At 56.4% G+C, this 12,340-nt stretch overlaps 1 long non-coding RNA gene across 1 annotated transcript in view; it reads left to right on the forward strand.

The window, feature by feature from the left end:
* LOC117799872 overlaps positions 1-10,197 on the forward strand; it is a 24,894-nt gene extending 14,697 nt beyond the window's left edge. Inside the window, exons 2-3 of the long non-coding RNA XR_004623017.1 lie at positions 3,333-3,402; positions 9,776-10,197. This is a non-coding gene — a long non-coding RNA (uncharacterized LOC117799872). The remainder of the gene's footprint in view (positions 1-3,332; positions 3,403-9,775) is intronic.
* The last annotated feature ends 2,143 nt before the right edge of the window (positions 10,198-12,340 follow it).

Genomic DNA, 12,340 nt, shown 5'->3' on the forward strand with positions numbered 1-12,340 from the left:
AGCCTCAGGCTGCTGCTCTGACGGAACGCGTCATCTCTTTGTTTGAAACCGCGATCTGGGTGCACAATGCAATCTTTCATTAGGATGCTTAAATTGGAAAGTGACCACAGTAAGACAGCCCAGACTGGAATTATGTCATGCTGCCGTCCGTCGGAGGACAGTGTTGTGTAAGCGAGTCTCGTCCTCTGCCCTGAGGTCAGTCTTGGGCAGAGCCGGCTGCAGCCCCGCTCGTCCCCAGAACACTGTCCACAAATGCAGAGGGTCCCCAGGGAGGGCGTCAAGAGTCAGGCACCACGGGAAGGTGGCACAGACATGTGGGTTCAGCACCTGCTTGGCTGCGGGGGAAGAGGGTTTTCGGTGTGGCCTGAAGCGTCCAGGAGTGCAAGACACGTCTGTGGTGCTGAGCAGGCTGTTGGGGGGTGAGTGCAAGCAGGCCTCCGAAATCCGGAAGCAGAATCGTGTGTTTGTGCGTCGGATGCCTGGAAAGGTTCCTTCTCAGGAGCATGGGTTCCCAGGGATGCTGGTTTGGAGAGAAAACCATCGCAGAGCATGCTGTGATCTGGTGGACACTCACCAGTGATCCAGAACACACATCCTGGTACCAGATGCTGCCTTCCAGTCCCCGCTCGGCCACATGGCGAAGCGAGCCCCAAGCTGGCTCGGAACCGGTCCGGCACATGCAGGGGCGCTGCGAGCGTGAGCTGTGTGCGTCCAGTGGGGCCAGCCATCGGACTAGCAAAACCTGCAGCGGCATCTTACGCGCTGTGCCCGAGTCATAGGTGGGAAAAGGAGCGCTCGGTTGGACTTTGTTTTTATGTATTTTAAGTACAATTAGCATTCATGAAATTTGTACTCTGTGGTTTAGAAAAAAGTTGAAGACAAGGAAACAGTGTGAGGAGAGAGGAGAATCGTGTTCAGGGAGGAAGAGCCGCAGCGGCCAGCCATGTGTCGCAGCTCCTCCCGGAGGAGCCCCAGGCAGAAACACCACCACATTGTCCCCTGCCAGGAAGGATATCTTTTTATGGCCGCGCCCCCAGCTGGCCTCATGCAGGAGCAGAACCCGTGCTGAGATCAGACCCAGTAGAAAGCTTTGCTTTGCCCGAAAGCCCAAGGACCCTTCTGGCTACCCGGGGCTCTGTAACTCGGGGATGTTGTCCACGCAGCTCAGAAAATGCAGGATGTCTGTACCCCTGGTCTGTGGCAAGAACACTGACTAGGTGCACACGCTGGAGCTCACCTCTTGGATGGCTAAAAATACCAGTTTCCCTTCTTTCCTCACTTCCTCTCGCGACTGTGGAATCTATTGTCCCTTCTTCCTGCGGATATGTTGCGTCTTTCCTGTTCCCCGCAGTGCCTGTGGGGTCTAGGCGCACTGACCAGGAGGGGCCGGATCCAATGTGAGGACCAGCCCGGCGTTTCCTTGTGTGACCAGCATTGGTGAGAACTGCCAGCATCCTGGATACGCTCATGTGTTACATTTGCAAGCTCACCTGTAGGACGTGTAAGCGTTTGAGCCTTTTTGACTCACTTCCCTGGGAGAAGGCACTCCCCTCCTTGCACCTCTGAGGCCTGTGTGATCTCTGCAGACCTGGCGTGTGCCCTGTCCCTCCTGTCGCCCACGGCCCCAGAAGAGGCGGACCGTCCTGCATCAGTGCTGGGTGGTCGGGCAGAGTGTTTGTGCGTGCACGCAGGCTATGAGCCCTGCAGACCACACGCTCGGTGCCTTGAACGCGGTGGACGCTGGTCGGACGTTTGCTGGCTGACTTGGAGTGGTGGGCATGGTGTTCTGTGTCAGGGTCTCCGTGCCTCTGTTGCTCTCCCTGTGGACCAGGTCATTGCAGCCTGAGGCTGCCGCAGCGTCTCAGGGAGACGTGTTCCCACCTGCATTATTTCCTCCTGTAACCACTGTGGTCTGCACACGTCTGTCTGGTTTGGGAATCGAATGACGGTTTCTGGCCAGGAGGGTTAACTATGCCGTGGGCTCTGTGGCCACCACAGAGTATCTGTCGTATTGAATCTCTGGAGAGGGCTGGGGATGGGCCTGGTGGCACAAATGACAGATGGCAGCATAGCTGGACCAGCACCCGCTGCCACGTACAGAGAGCCTGCTGCGTGCCAGGCCCCATCCTGACCTCCTCTGTTTGGATGTTTTACCCCTGCAGCAGCTGAGGCTGGCCCCGCTACTGTCCCTGCACTCCCGGTAAGGGACTTGGCCCAGAAATGTGGGATGCTCTGGGGCTCCCGGTGGCCTGCAGAAAAGCAGGGAGAAGGGATACAGCCCCAGCAGGACGTCCCTCTGTCCTGAGTCTCCCCCCGGGGTGGGTTCCTGGAAGCCCTCCATGCCTTGGTTTCTTCATTTTGAAGCTAGCGCGGGAGTCCGTGTCACAGAGGTGTGATGCGATGAAGCCAGCGACAGGCCTGGAGCACAGCACGGAGATGCTCGGGGAGAGGGGCTGGTGCGCGGCTGTGCGGGCAGTGTGGGTGACGCACCCGTCGGTGCCCTCACCAGCACCCCTTCTGCTGCACCGGCTGAGAGAGCTGGCAGGGTGGGGAGGCATCGCAGGTGTGTTGGCAAGGGACGCAGAGCTTGCCCTGCCGGCTCCTCCAGCCTGTTCTCCCGTGCACCGCGGGCAGGCGTGGGCCAGACCATCGTCACTGCCATACCCACCCTTGGTGCTGTTCTTGCCGCCTCAGAGTCTGGGCATTTGCTTTTCACCTGGCTGTTGTGGTAGAAGCTGGGCAGGTGTCTGATGCTGTAAACCCTTGTGAACAGGGGAGCTGGCCACAGGACGGCCTCCTCGGGAGCTGGGGACGAACGTCCTCACGATGTGGCTGGTTTCACACTTATTCTCAGACTCGTTTTCTTCCAAAAGCACAAGGGAAACAAAAAGTGCAAAAAAGAGGAGAAAAAGAATAAAGCCCAGTGTGCAGAGACCTGGCCTAGACCCCAGAGTTTAGGGACTGAAGGCTTAAGGGACCATCAGCCTGGTCTGCGATCTGGGCGGTGAGTTGTTCACCCGAAGCTGAAGCTGCAGGAAGAGGAGGGGCAGCCGTCTGACCTAGGGCTCCTTTCTCTCCTGGACCATCGTGCTGGGCTGGGAGGGGTCTGCCATTAACCCCGGGTGTGGAGGGAACTCCTGGCCGCGACCCCAGTGAAGTCAGGCCTGGGGGACTCTGTGTGCTCAGATGCCTGATTTCAGGGGGGAGTGGATGTCCCTGCCGGGGAGGGGGTGTGCTGGTCCTTCAGTGAGCACTGTGCCTGGAGCTGAGTGCCCCACGGAGCTGAAGGCAGCCCCTCTGCCTGCGGTGACCGTGGTGTCTTTCTTCTCCAGGGGCCCAAGGAGCGAGGTGTCCGCAGCCGCGCTATGGACGAGCCAGAGCCTCCCGCCCCCACTCCCGAAGGTAACGGGCGTCCTGCAGGGGCCCTTTCAAACTTGGGGGTCCTTGGGGAGAAGGGGAGGGTCTGACCACACGTCCCGAGGAGGTGGAGCTCTGAGCCCCCTGCCCACCCAGGCCCCGCCCTCACTTTGGGGTGCCCTGGCTGAGCCGCCTGCCAGGCCCTGGGCACCCCCGCGGGCACGCGCCGGCCTGGAATCCTGTGAGGTCCGCCTCCTCCTGACCCGTCACAGACCCACCTGGTGATGAAAAGGGCGGGCCTCCTATTGGAGAGACTAGGCACCCGCGGGTGGAGCAGAGGGCGGTTTCCAGGTCTGCCTGCCGCCCTTGGCTCGCTCAGGGAAAGCGCAGACCTTCTTTGTCTAGCTGCTCTGTACTCGAGGACTGTGGGGGAGGGGCCCAGTCCTGTCCCCTCACCAGAGCTAAGGTGCTGCTGGGGAGATGCGGGGCATCGGAGCGCCTGGTGGTATCACTCCCAGCTCGCAGGGCACGGCCTTCTCAGGGCTTCCGCCACCTGGGGCTTTGCTGGACATGCCGCCCCGGACAGACCCGCGTGTCCCCTGCATACCTGGAGGCTGCAGGACCTGACTGTCTGGAAGGAACCCCTGTGGGGTCAGAGCTTTTCCATCCCTTCTCCTGCACTGGTGGTGGCGCTTGGGCCCTGGGCTTGTAGTTGGAGCAGAAGGAAGGTAGCCTGCAGGTAGGGCCGATCCTTAAGGGAACCAGGGCTCAGGCCAAGGGCTGCATCTCCTGGCTCTGGGACAGCNCCTGCAGGTAGGGCCGATCCTTAAGGGAACCAGGGCTCAGGCCAAGGGCTGCATCTCCTGGCTCCGGGACAGCACGTGAGGATCACCCCTGATGGAGTGCCTGGTGGTGAGGGGCTGCCCTGGGAAGAGCCGGTGAGCTGGCCATGTGGTTCAAAGGGGCCCCTGTGTGCCTTCAGCCAGAGTTTCATGGAGCTGTGAGCCCCAGGTGGGGGTGGCATGCTGGAGGGTGCCCCAGGAATCACGCAGCAAGGCCACCACGCACCTGCTTCTGCAGGCATCTTTGGCGGGCCGGCTCCCCTCCTCGGGCCACGGCCAGCAGGGTCTGGTCGCGAGGGCTCTTGCTGGTGTCTTCCCGCTGCAGGTTTCATGCATGTGTGAGGTGTTGGCACTTAGGCTCTTCCAGGCTAGATCCTCTCTTGGTGGTTTTTATTGCAAAGGACACCAAAACTGCTCCCTGCTCTCCTTCCCTGTGAAACCACACGTGGTGGGGTGTGTGCTCCTGGGGTCCTCCCATGCATGCTGAGCTGCCCAGAGAAGGTGTGGGCACAGGCTGGAGGTGCTATGGCACTGCTGTCCGGGGGGCTGATACCCTGGGTCCTGCATTAGCAGCTCCTGTGCTCCATAAGGCCCGTGCTGGCTGCCATGGGGTGCCTGTGATGGGAGCACTGCATAGCCTGACCACGCCAGCATCCGGAGTGCAGCGATGGTGAGGACAGAGCGGGGCTTTGGGTGTGCGCTCGTGACAGGTTGTTGGAGAAAAGTTAGGAAACCAAAGGGCCCAGAAGCCCTTTCTGCAGTTCTGTTGTTAGCAATACCGGTGATACACGGTGTTTTCAGAATCTGGTGGCGGATGCATGCTCTTTTCCGCCACACTTTGCTGTTTTCAAGAGAATTAGAACTGGCACTTCTCTTATTCATGTGTCCCGGTGTTTGCTGCCAGCAGCATCTAGAGCTGGCTGGGGCTGGTTCTGTGCATGGTGCAGCGTTGACAGTGACACCCTGGGACCTGCAGGAATGCCTGTCCGCCCACAGGCTTCACCTGCCAGATGTACTTCTGCACTTGGTCTGGGACAGAGAAGGGGCCTGGCCAAGCAGCTGGGGTTTTGGTGGGTGTGCATGAGCCTGGGGGTGGCCTTGGGACTGGGAGTCATGGCCGCAGGGGGCTGTGAGCAGGCTCTGCAGGCATTTGGTCAGCGGAAGCAGGTCTGAGACACGCTGAGCAGGACGTGATGGGAAGGGGGGGTGGCTGTCACTTGGAGCGCCCCGAGGGGGGAGACCACACGTGTTCTCACCATAGGAATAGAACGGGAGGAAGACGGTGCTTGTGTGTGGGGTGTCCGGTGGCCAGCCTGCTTGGAGCAGCTGGTTCCATGTCCACAAGTCTCGGATCCTCCTCTGCGCTCCTTAAACCTACATGTCTTTATCTGTCACCTGTGTGTCCGAGGTGGGGAAGAAGGACTAGGCTCATAGCACGAAGGCCCGCAGAGCTGGGATGGAAGAGTAGTGGAGGGGCTGGGCAGAGGGCATCCCGCCTTCCCTGCACACCCACACTGTCCCCTTCGGCACCACACGCTCACCTGTCCCGTTCTGTGCATTCAGAGTCATGAGTAGGCCGACCCGCAAGGGCTGCAGCTGTGGGGGCCCAGCTGGTCCCGTCAGGCCATCGTGGGCCGGGCCCCGGGCCCTCTCAGCTGGAAGCTGACCCCGGGTGGCAGGAGGTGGAGGGAGTCCCCTCCATGGACCCCTGTTCTTGGCTCTTGGTCCCCTGGGAGGAGTCCTCTAGGGACGTGGCCAGCGGTCCTTACAGCGTGGACAAGGTCCCCATATCCGTGGCCTGATCTGCAGTGTGGCCTGTGACTTTGGTGTGGATTTAAGGCCACTGTTTACAAAAAGAGGGCAGTATAGTTCAGAGCTGCGGTGCTACCGTCCGCGATGGGCACAACGGCCAGGTGTTGCTTTCTGGTGAATCAGTGATATTTTAATTATAAGTTCCCCATCGTCAAAGGATCTGTTCCCAGCTGCCCTTGCATGCAGGGAAGGGAGCAGGAAGGACCAGGTCCGTCCATGCCAGCGCCATGACACAATGCTTGTTCCGTGAGATTGGTTCTCTGCTCTGCTCTTTGTATCTCTCAGCTGCGTGATCACAGACACCCAATAGACATTTTCTGCCAGTGCAGGGACCGGGCTGTGTGGCAGGGGCGGGGGGCTGGCCCCTTCGGTGCCCCTGTCCTCAGGAGCGGCGGCCCCAGGGGGCCCGAGCTGCAGGTTTGTGCGAGGTCTGGACCAGGCAGCATGGCGGCTGCTCCCCAGGCCCCTGAGAAGGCGCTGCGGGGCTTAGGAATCCTATCCGGAGATGCTCTAGGATAGGTCTGAACCCTGCAGTTTCCTGGTGTTAAGGTTCCTGCACCAGGCTTTCCGGAATTTGTAGGTAGATTCCAGCCCCTCCGTGATAGGGAAGGAGAAGCGCTCCGTTGCCGTAGGAACATGGATTCACCCACAGCTGGGAGCCAGACACCTGTCCACGACGGGTCGGGGCTCCGACAAAGCCCAGAGAACAGAAGCCCCATGCAGGGGTGGAGGGGCGGTGGCCTGGGAGGGGTGACATTGTTCTGGGGACACCACTGTTCACAGGCAGCCACCACGCTGGGGACGTCCAGAGCCAGGAGGAGGCCAACAAGGACGGTGGCCGTGAATAGCCCCTTGTTGGGGGAGCTGTTTGTGCCTGCTGCTTTGCAAAGCACTTTTCTTTTTTTCTAATAATAAGAAATAAAGCACAAATACCCTTCTATAGACATGAGAGAAACATCTTATCTTGGGTTAGGCTTTCATGTTATGATAGATGTGGTCTTAATGGCCCTAGGGACAAAATGTGTCTCCTTTATCTCTGAGCTTAAAAATGAATATTCTCTTATTTATTTTCTCAATGTCTTGGCTCCTCTGTGGCATGGCTTTCAAACCTGTTGGTGGGTTTCCAGCAGTCCTGGAGGGCCGTCTGCTCAAAAAGGGGATGACCAGGGAGGGGCAGCCTTCTCCCCCATCTTCCCTCAGCATGTCCCTAAGCCCTGGAACCCCCTGATCCCCTGAGGGGTGAGCGACCCGAGCCAGCCCATCCTGAGCCCAGGCTCTGTGTCAGCTGTGTAGACCGATGTGTGCCAGGAGCAGTGGGCGGCTGGCATGAGCGGGGGCAGGCGGTGTCTTCCTCCTTATCTTTCTCTGCTCCTTAGGACTCTGATGGACGTTTGCATCCCTCCCAGTGGGAAACACAACATCGTAGCCTGTAGTGACTTAGGTTTTGTTGCCNCTCTGCTCCTTAGGACTCTGATGGACGTTTGCATCCCTCCCAGTGGGAAACATAACATCGTAGTGACTTAGGTTTTGTTGCAGTTCAGGGAGAAACTAAGACCTTTTTGACCCCTAAGAGATCCATTGTGAACTCTCTTTTCCTTGAAGTGTGCTGGCCACAGCCGTGCAATTTGTTGCTAGACCAAGGCGGGTGGGATTCAGTTGCAGAAGGAGGGAGGTCGCAGGTCAGACTGCATCCCTGGTGCTGTGCTTGCTGACGAGACTGTTGTCAGGGCGTTGACTAGAGGGCCACTCTGGCAGGGGGTCTGAGTTGGGGGGCCGGGCTCCTCTACCTGGGGGGCTGCTGGCTGGGAGCCTGTGTGGTGCCCTGGGACACACTGATGCACAAGAGAGGTGGGAGACAGACCATGAGCAGGGTGCTCGGGGCTCCAGGGTCACCCAGGGCAGGCTCGGGGTCCTCCGGGGGATCCAGGGAATCAGAGGCGCCTGGAAGGACGCGGAGCAGGTGGCGCCTGGTGCTGGATGTGGTACATCCGCGAACGCTGCAGGAGGTTGTGAAGGGGAGTCCCGGGTGCTTGAAGCAAAGGGGCTTCTCCCTGGGTTGGTTCATGGCACTGAAGCGGGCCAGGGCCCCAGGGGGGATCCTGAGGTTCCTGCCATGGAGACCTCTCACCTCAGAGGGAGTGTGCAGGGATGGAGAGGGACAGAGGCATGGCTGACTTGGAGGGGCCTCGTGGAAGTCCAAGCAGAGCTCCTCAGATGTGACTCCGGAGCTCTGGCAGGAGGTCTGACATAGATGGGGGGTTTTGTGCAGATGAAGACCACGGCACCGGCAGGGCTGGCCTCCCATGGGGACGGTGTCAGTTACACTGAAACACTTCTGTGGGGGCAGAAGCGAGGGGTCCATCAAGGAGGAGTCAGCTCGGGCAGCCATGCCAAATGCCATGGACAGGGCCACAGACCTGCATCTCTCAGAGCCCAGAGGCAGGAAGCCCAGGGTCTAGGCGTGGGCAGGGTGGGTTCCTCAGAGGCCTCCCTCCTTGATGAATAGACGCCGTCTCTCCCCGTGTCCTCCTGTGGTCATCCCTCTGTGTGTGTCTGTGTCCTGATCCCTTCTTCTTGTAAGGACACCAGTGCTGCGGCATCAGGGCCCACCTATGTAGGACCTTCAAATGTACCTGCGTTCTGAGGTACTGGGGGCTCAGACTTCAGCGTAGGATTTGGGGGGACACAGTTCAGTCCTTGAGAGGGAAGGGCTGAAAGTAGTAGCCAGGTAGGTGGGAGGAAGGCAGGAGAGTGTAATGTCATTGATGCCAAAGCAAGGTCATGCCAAACGGGGTGGTGAAGAACAGCCCAGTGACTGGAAGGGAAGCCACGGATGACCCATGGGCATTGGCTTTGGGGACACGTCACCCAGCATCCTGTGAAGCCGTCTCACCAGCTGGTGGGGAGGCACCAAGAGTGGTGAGGGAGAGAGGAACAGGCAGAGCACAGAGGGTTTAGGGCAGTGAGACTACTGTGTGTGACCCTGTCATGGTGGACACGTGTCATCGTCCAAACTCACACAGTGCACGGCCCCTGATGGGAGCTGTGGACTCTGGGTGACAGTGACCTGCCAGTGTGGGTCAGTCATAAGAAGTGCTCTTTGCTGCCCACTTTCCTTCCTGAACACATTAAACGGGAATCCCTTTCTCCCTGCATGGGGGAGCCCAGGGTTAGGTCTCATGGTGCCAGATGTCGTGAGGCTTTTTTAAAAGTTGTGTTTACAAGGTCACTTTTAGGTGTATTTTATCAAATTCTTAACGTTCCCCAGTAATAGAATATAACTTCCAGGAAGAGGGTTGATGGGGGAAGAGCTGGCATGCGATTCCGAGTCTGTCCGTGCGGAGTGGGACGCGCGTGCGGCGTGATTTCTTATGTGGCTAAGTCAGACCATCAGCTCCACCCACCTGTTGTTTTTGGTCACGTGTTTAGTTGGTGTTATTTCCCTGCTGTGTTAATCTGGCAAACAGGAATCTACAGACATGGTCACAGTTGTATTTAGAAAATGTTCTGTCAGTTTGGGTTTTTCCATTGAAGAGATTTCTTGCCCCAAGACGTGGTGACCCGTTTGTTTCGGTGAATAAACTAACTACTTACTGATAAAGCCAAAAACCTAAACTAGGATTATTTTCCCGTCACTTGGCACTCGACCAGAGTTGGACGGACAGTATGTAAGCCACGACCGATGCGTGGGGATGGAGATTTTGTCCACCCCCAACTCCAGTCCGTGTCTGGTGGTTTTACTTGTAAACTGTCCTCACTTGCAGGAAACGGGCGAGTCGTACCCACGTCTTTATTGAATATGAACCTCAGAGGATTAACGTGCTCGGCAAATTCAGACTGCCGAGTAGAATTGCTGAAGCCAGAAACGGCCGAGAAACAGACAAGAAATGTAGAAAGTTTGCAAAACACAGGAGTGCCATGGGTCATATTTTGGTCTGTGTGTGAAAGGGATTAAATGACTAGAGCCAAGAGTTTCCAGTTTTTTTATTGTGAAATATAACTACCATTTACCACTCCAGCCATCTTTCAGTGCCCAGCTCAGCATCATGAAGTTCATGCACGTTGCTGGGCAACCACCACCACCCTCCGTCTCCAGAACTTTCCATCTTCCCACACTGAAGCGCTGTCCTCTGTAAACTCTTCCCCTCCCCTCCCCTCCCCAGCCCGCGTGTCTTGCCATCCTCCCTTCTGTAAGTGGAGTCACACCACGTCCGCCCCTTGGTGACTGGCGCACTTCACTTGGTGCAGTGGCCTCGGGGTCCATCCGGGCTGTAGCAGGCGGTAGGATTTGTCCTTGTCGAGACTGAATATGTCCCGTTGTCGGTATCAGCCACGTTTTATTTATCCTTTCATCTGGCCCTGGGCTCTGGGGTTGTGTCCACCTCCCAGCTGTTGTGAATAATGCTGCTTGTAGTGGGTGCACACTCGTACAGTTCCACGTGTGCATGGTTGTACACTGATGTCGCACACCTGTACAGTCACATGTGTAAAGTTGCACACTTGTGTGGTCACACACGTGTATGGCTGCATGCTGGTACTGTTGCACATGTGTGGTTGCACACCTGTGTGGCTGCATACTCATAGTTACACATGTGTATGGCTGTACACTCATGGTTGCACACTTGTACAGTTACACATGTGTATGACTGTACACATGGTTGCACACTTGTACAGTTACACATGTGTATGACTGTACACATGGTCGCACACTTGTACAGTTACACGTGTATGGCTGCATACTTATGGCTGCACACTTGTATGGTTGCACACTTGTACAGTTACCCATGTGTATGGCTGTACACATGGTTGCACACTTGTACAGTTACACATGTGTATGGCTGTACACATGGTTGCACAGTTGTATGGTTGCACACTTGTACAGTTACACATGTGTATAGTCACACACTTGTACAGTTGCACGTGTCTGGGTGTACACACATATGGTTGCAAACTTATACAGTTGTACTCATATAAGGCTGCACACTGGTATGGTTGCACATGTACGGTTGCACACCTGTGTGTGGTTGCACACTTGCATGTGTCTACGAGCATCTGCTTGAGCGCCTGCTTTTAATTCTTCCACGTGAATACGTAGAAGCAGGCACTTGGATCGTTGGGAAGTTCTGTGTTTAGCCTTTTGAGGGGCCTCCATGCAGTGTCCACACCGGCTGCTCCAGTTTACGTTCCCTCCAGCGGTGCACCGGGATGCCAGTGTTTCCAGCCGTTGTCAATATTTGTTATTTTTTATTAAATGAGTGTGAAAGGGCCAAATAAAAACACTATTAGTATGTCAAGAATCTCTTTCCACGTTATTGAATAAACTTCAACAAAATAATTTTAATGGTTTCATTAGCATTTCACTGTATAAATGTGTCATGATATGGAAAATCTATTTTCTATTATAAGACGTTCAGTTAAGTATTCTAATGATCCCTGATTATTTCCTGAACGTAGACATTTCATAATAGAATTTCTGAGATGAAGGATATACAACATTTGAAGGCTTTGATAAATATTGGCAGCCTACCATCCGGAAGGTCACCAGTGCACACTCTTATCAGAATTACATGTTTTCAGAACATATTTTTTGAAGCCTGTTCTTGATTCCATGTCAATATTTGCCACTATCATGCTTTTAGCACGCATCAATGAGGGTGAAATTGTCCCTGAATGCTGCCTGGGGGTCCTGTGAGTGCCGTGGACACGGGTGTCCCGGCTGAGAGGCCCCTCCCACCTGCCCCATCGCAGGGACGAGCCTGAGCTCTCTGTTACTCATCGCTGGTAAGAAAGTGCTTCCTTCGAAGGACCCCTTAGAACATATCGCTAATTCCAAAGATTTAAGGAAAAAGTAAACACCTGGTATTTAAAACCACTTTTTCTTTTGGACCATCAAAGTTTCGTCTGGACAGTGAGGCCCTAGCTGGAAAGACTGTTTCTAGGCCAACTCCAGCGTCAGACACACGTCTGTCACCTTCCCTCCTTAGAAATTTCTCCACCTCTAAAACCCCAATTCTGACTGTTCCGCCCTCCAGTCACCCCCCACCCCCGGCTCAGGAATTGCCAGGCGCCTGCATCCTTCAGCTGCCAGGTGTCTGTGGAAGGTTGTTTCCGTAGCTGCTCGGCACCTGTGCTGCTTGGCTCTTGCTGACCCAGGCCTTGGCCCGGGATTGAGGGGCCCTTGGAGGGCTCTGAGCCGAGCTGGAGGGGCAGAGACTGCCCACCATTGTGCTGGACAGCTCCGGCCTGACCTCACCCCATGCTGCCCCCGACTCATGGGAGGTGACCCCCTTACCACTGTCTCTAAGACCCCAGGCCATCCCAGAAATCCA

This window comes from Ailuropoda melanoleuca, unplaced genomic scaffold (genome assembly GCF_002007445.2).
Source record: "Ailuropoda melanoleuca isolate Jingjing unplaced genomic scaffold, ASM200744v2 unplaced-scaffold5927, whole genome shotgun sequence".
Lineage (NCBI taxonomy): Eukaryota > Metazoa > Chordata > Mammalia > Carnivora > Ursidae > Ailuropoda > Ailuropoda melanoleuca.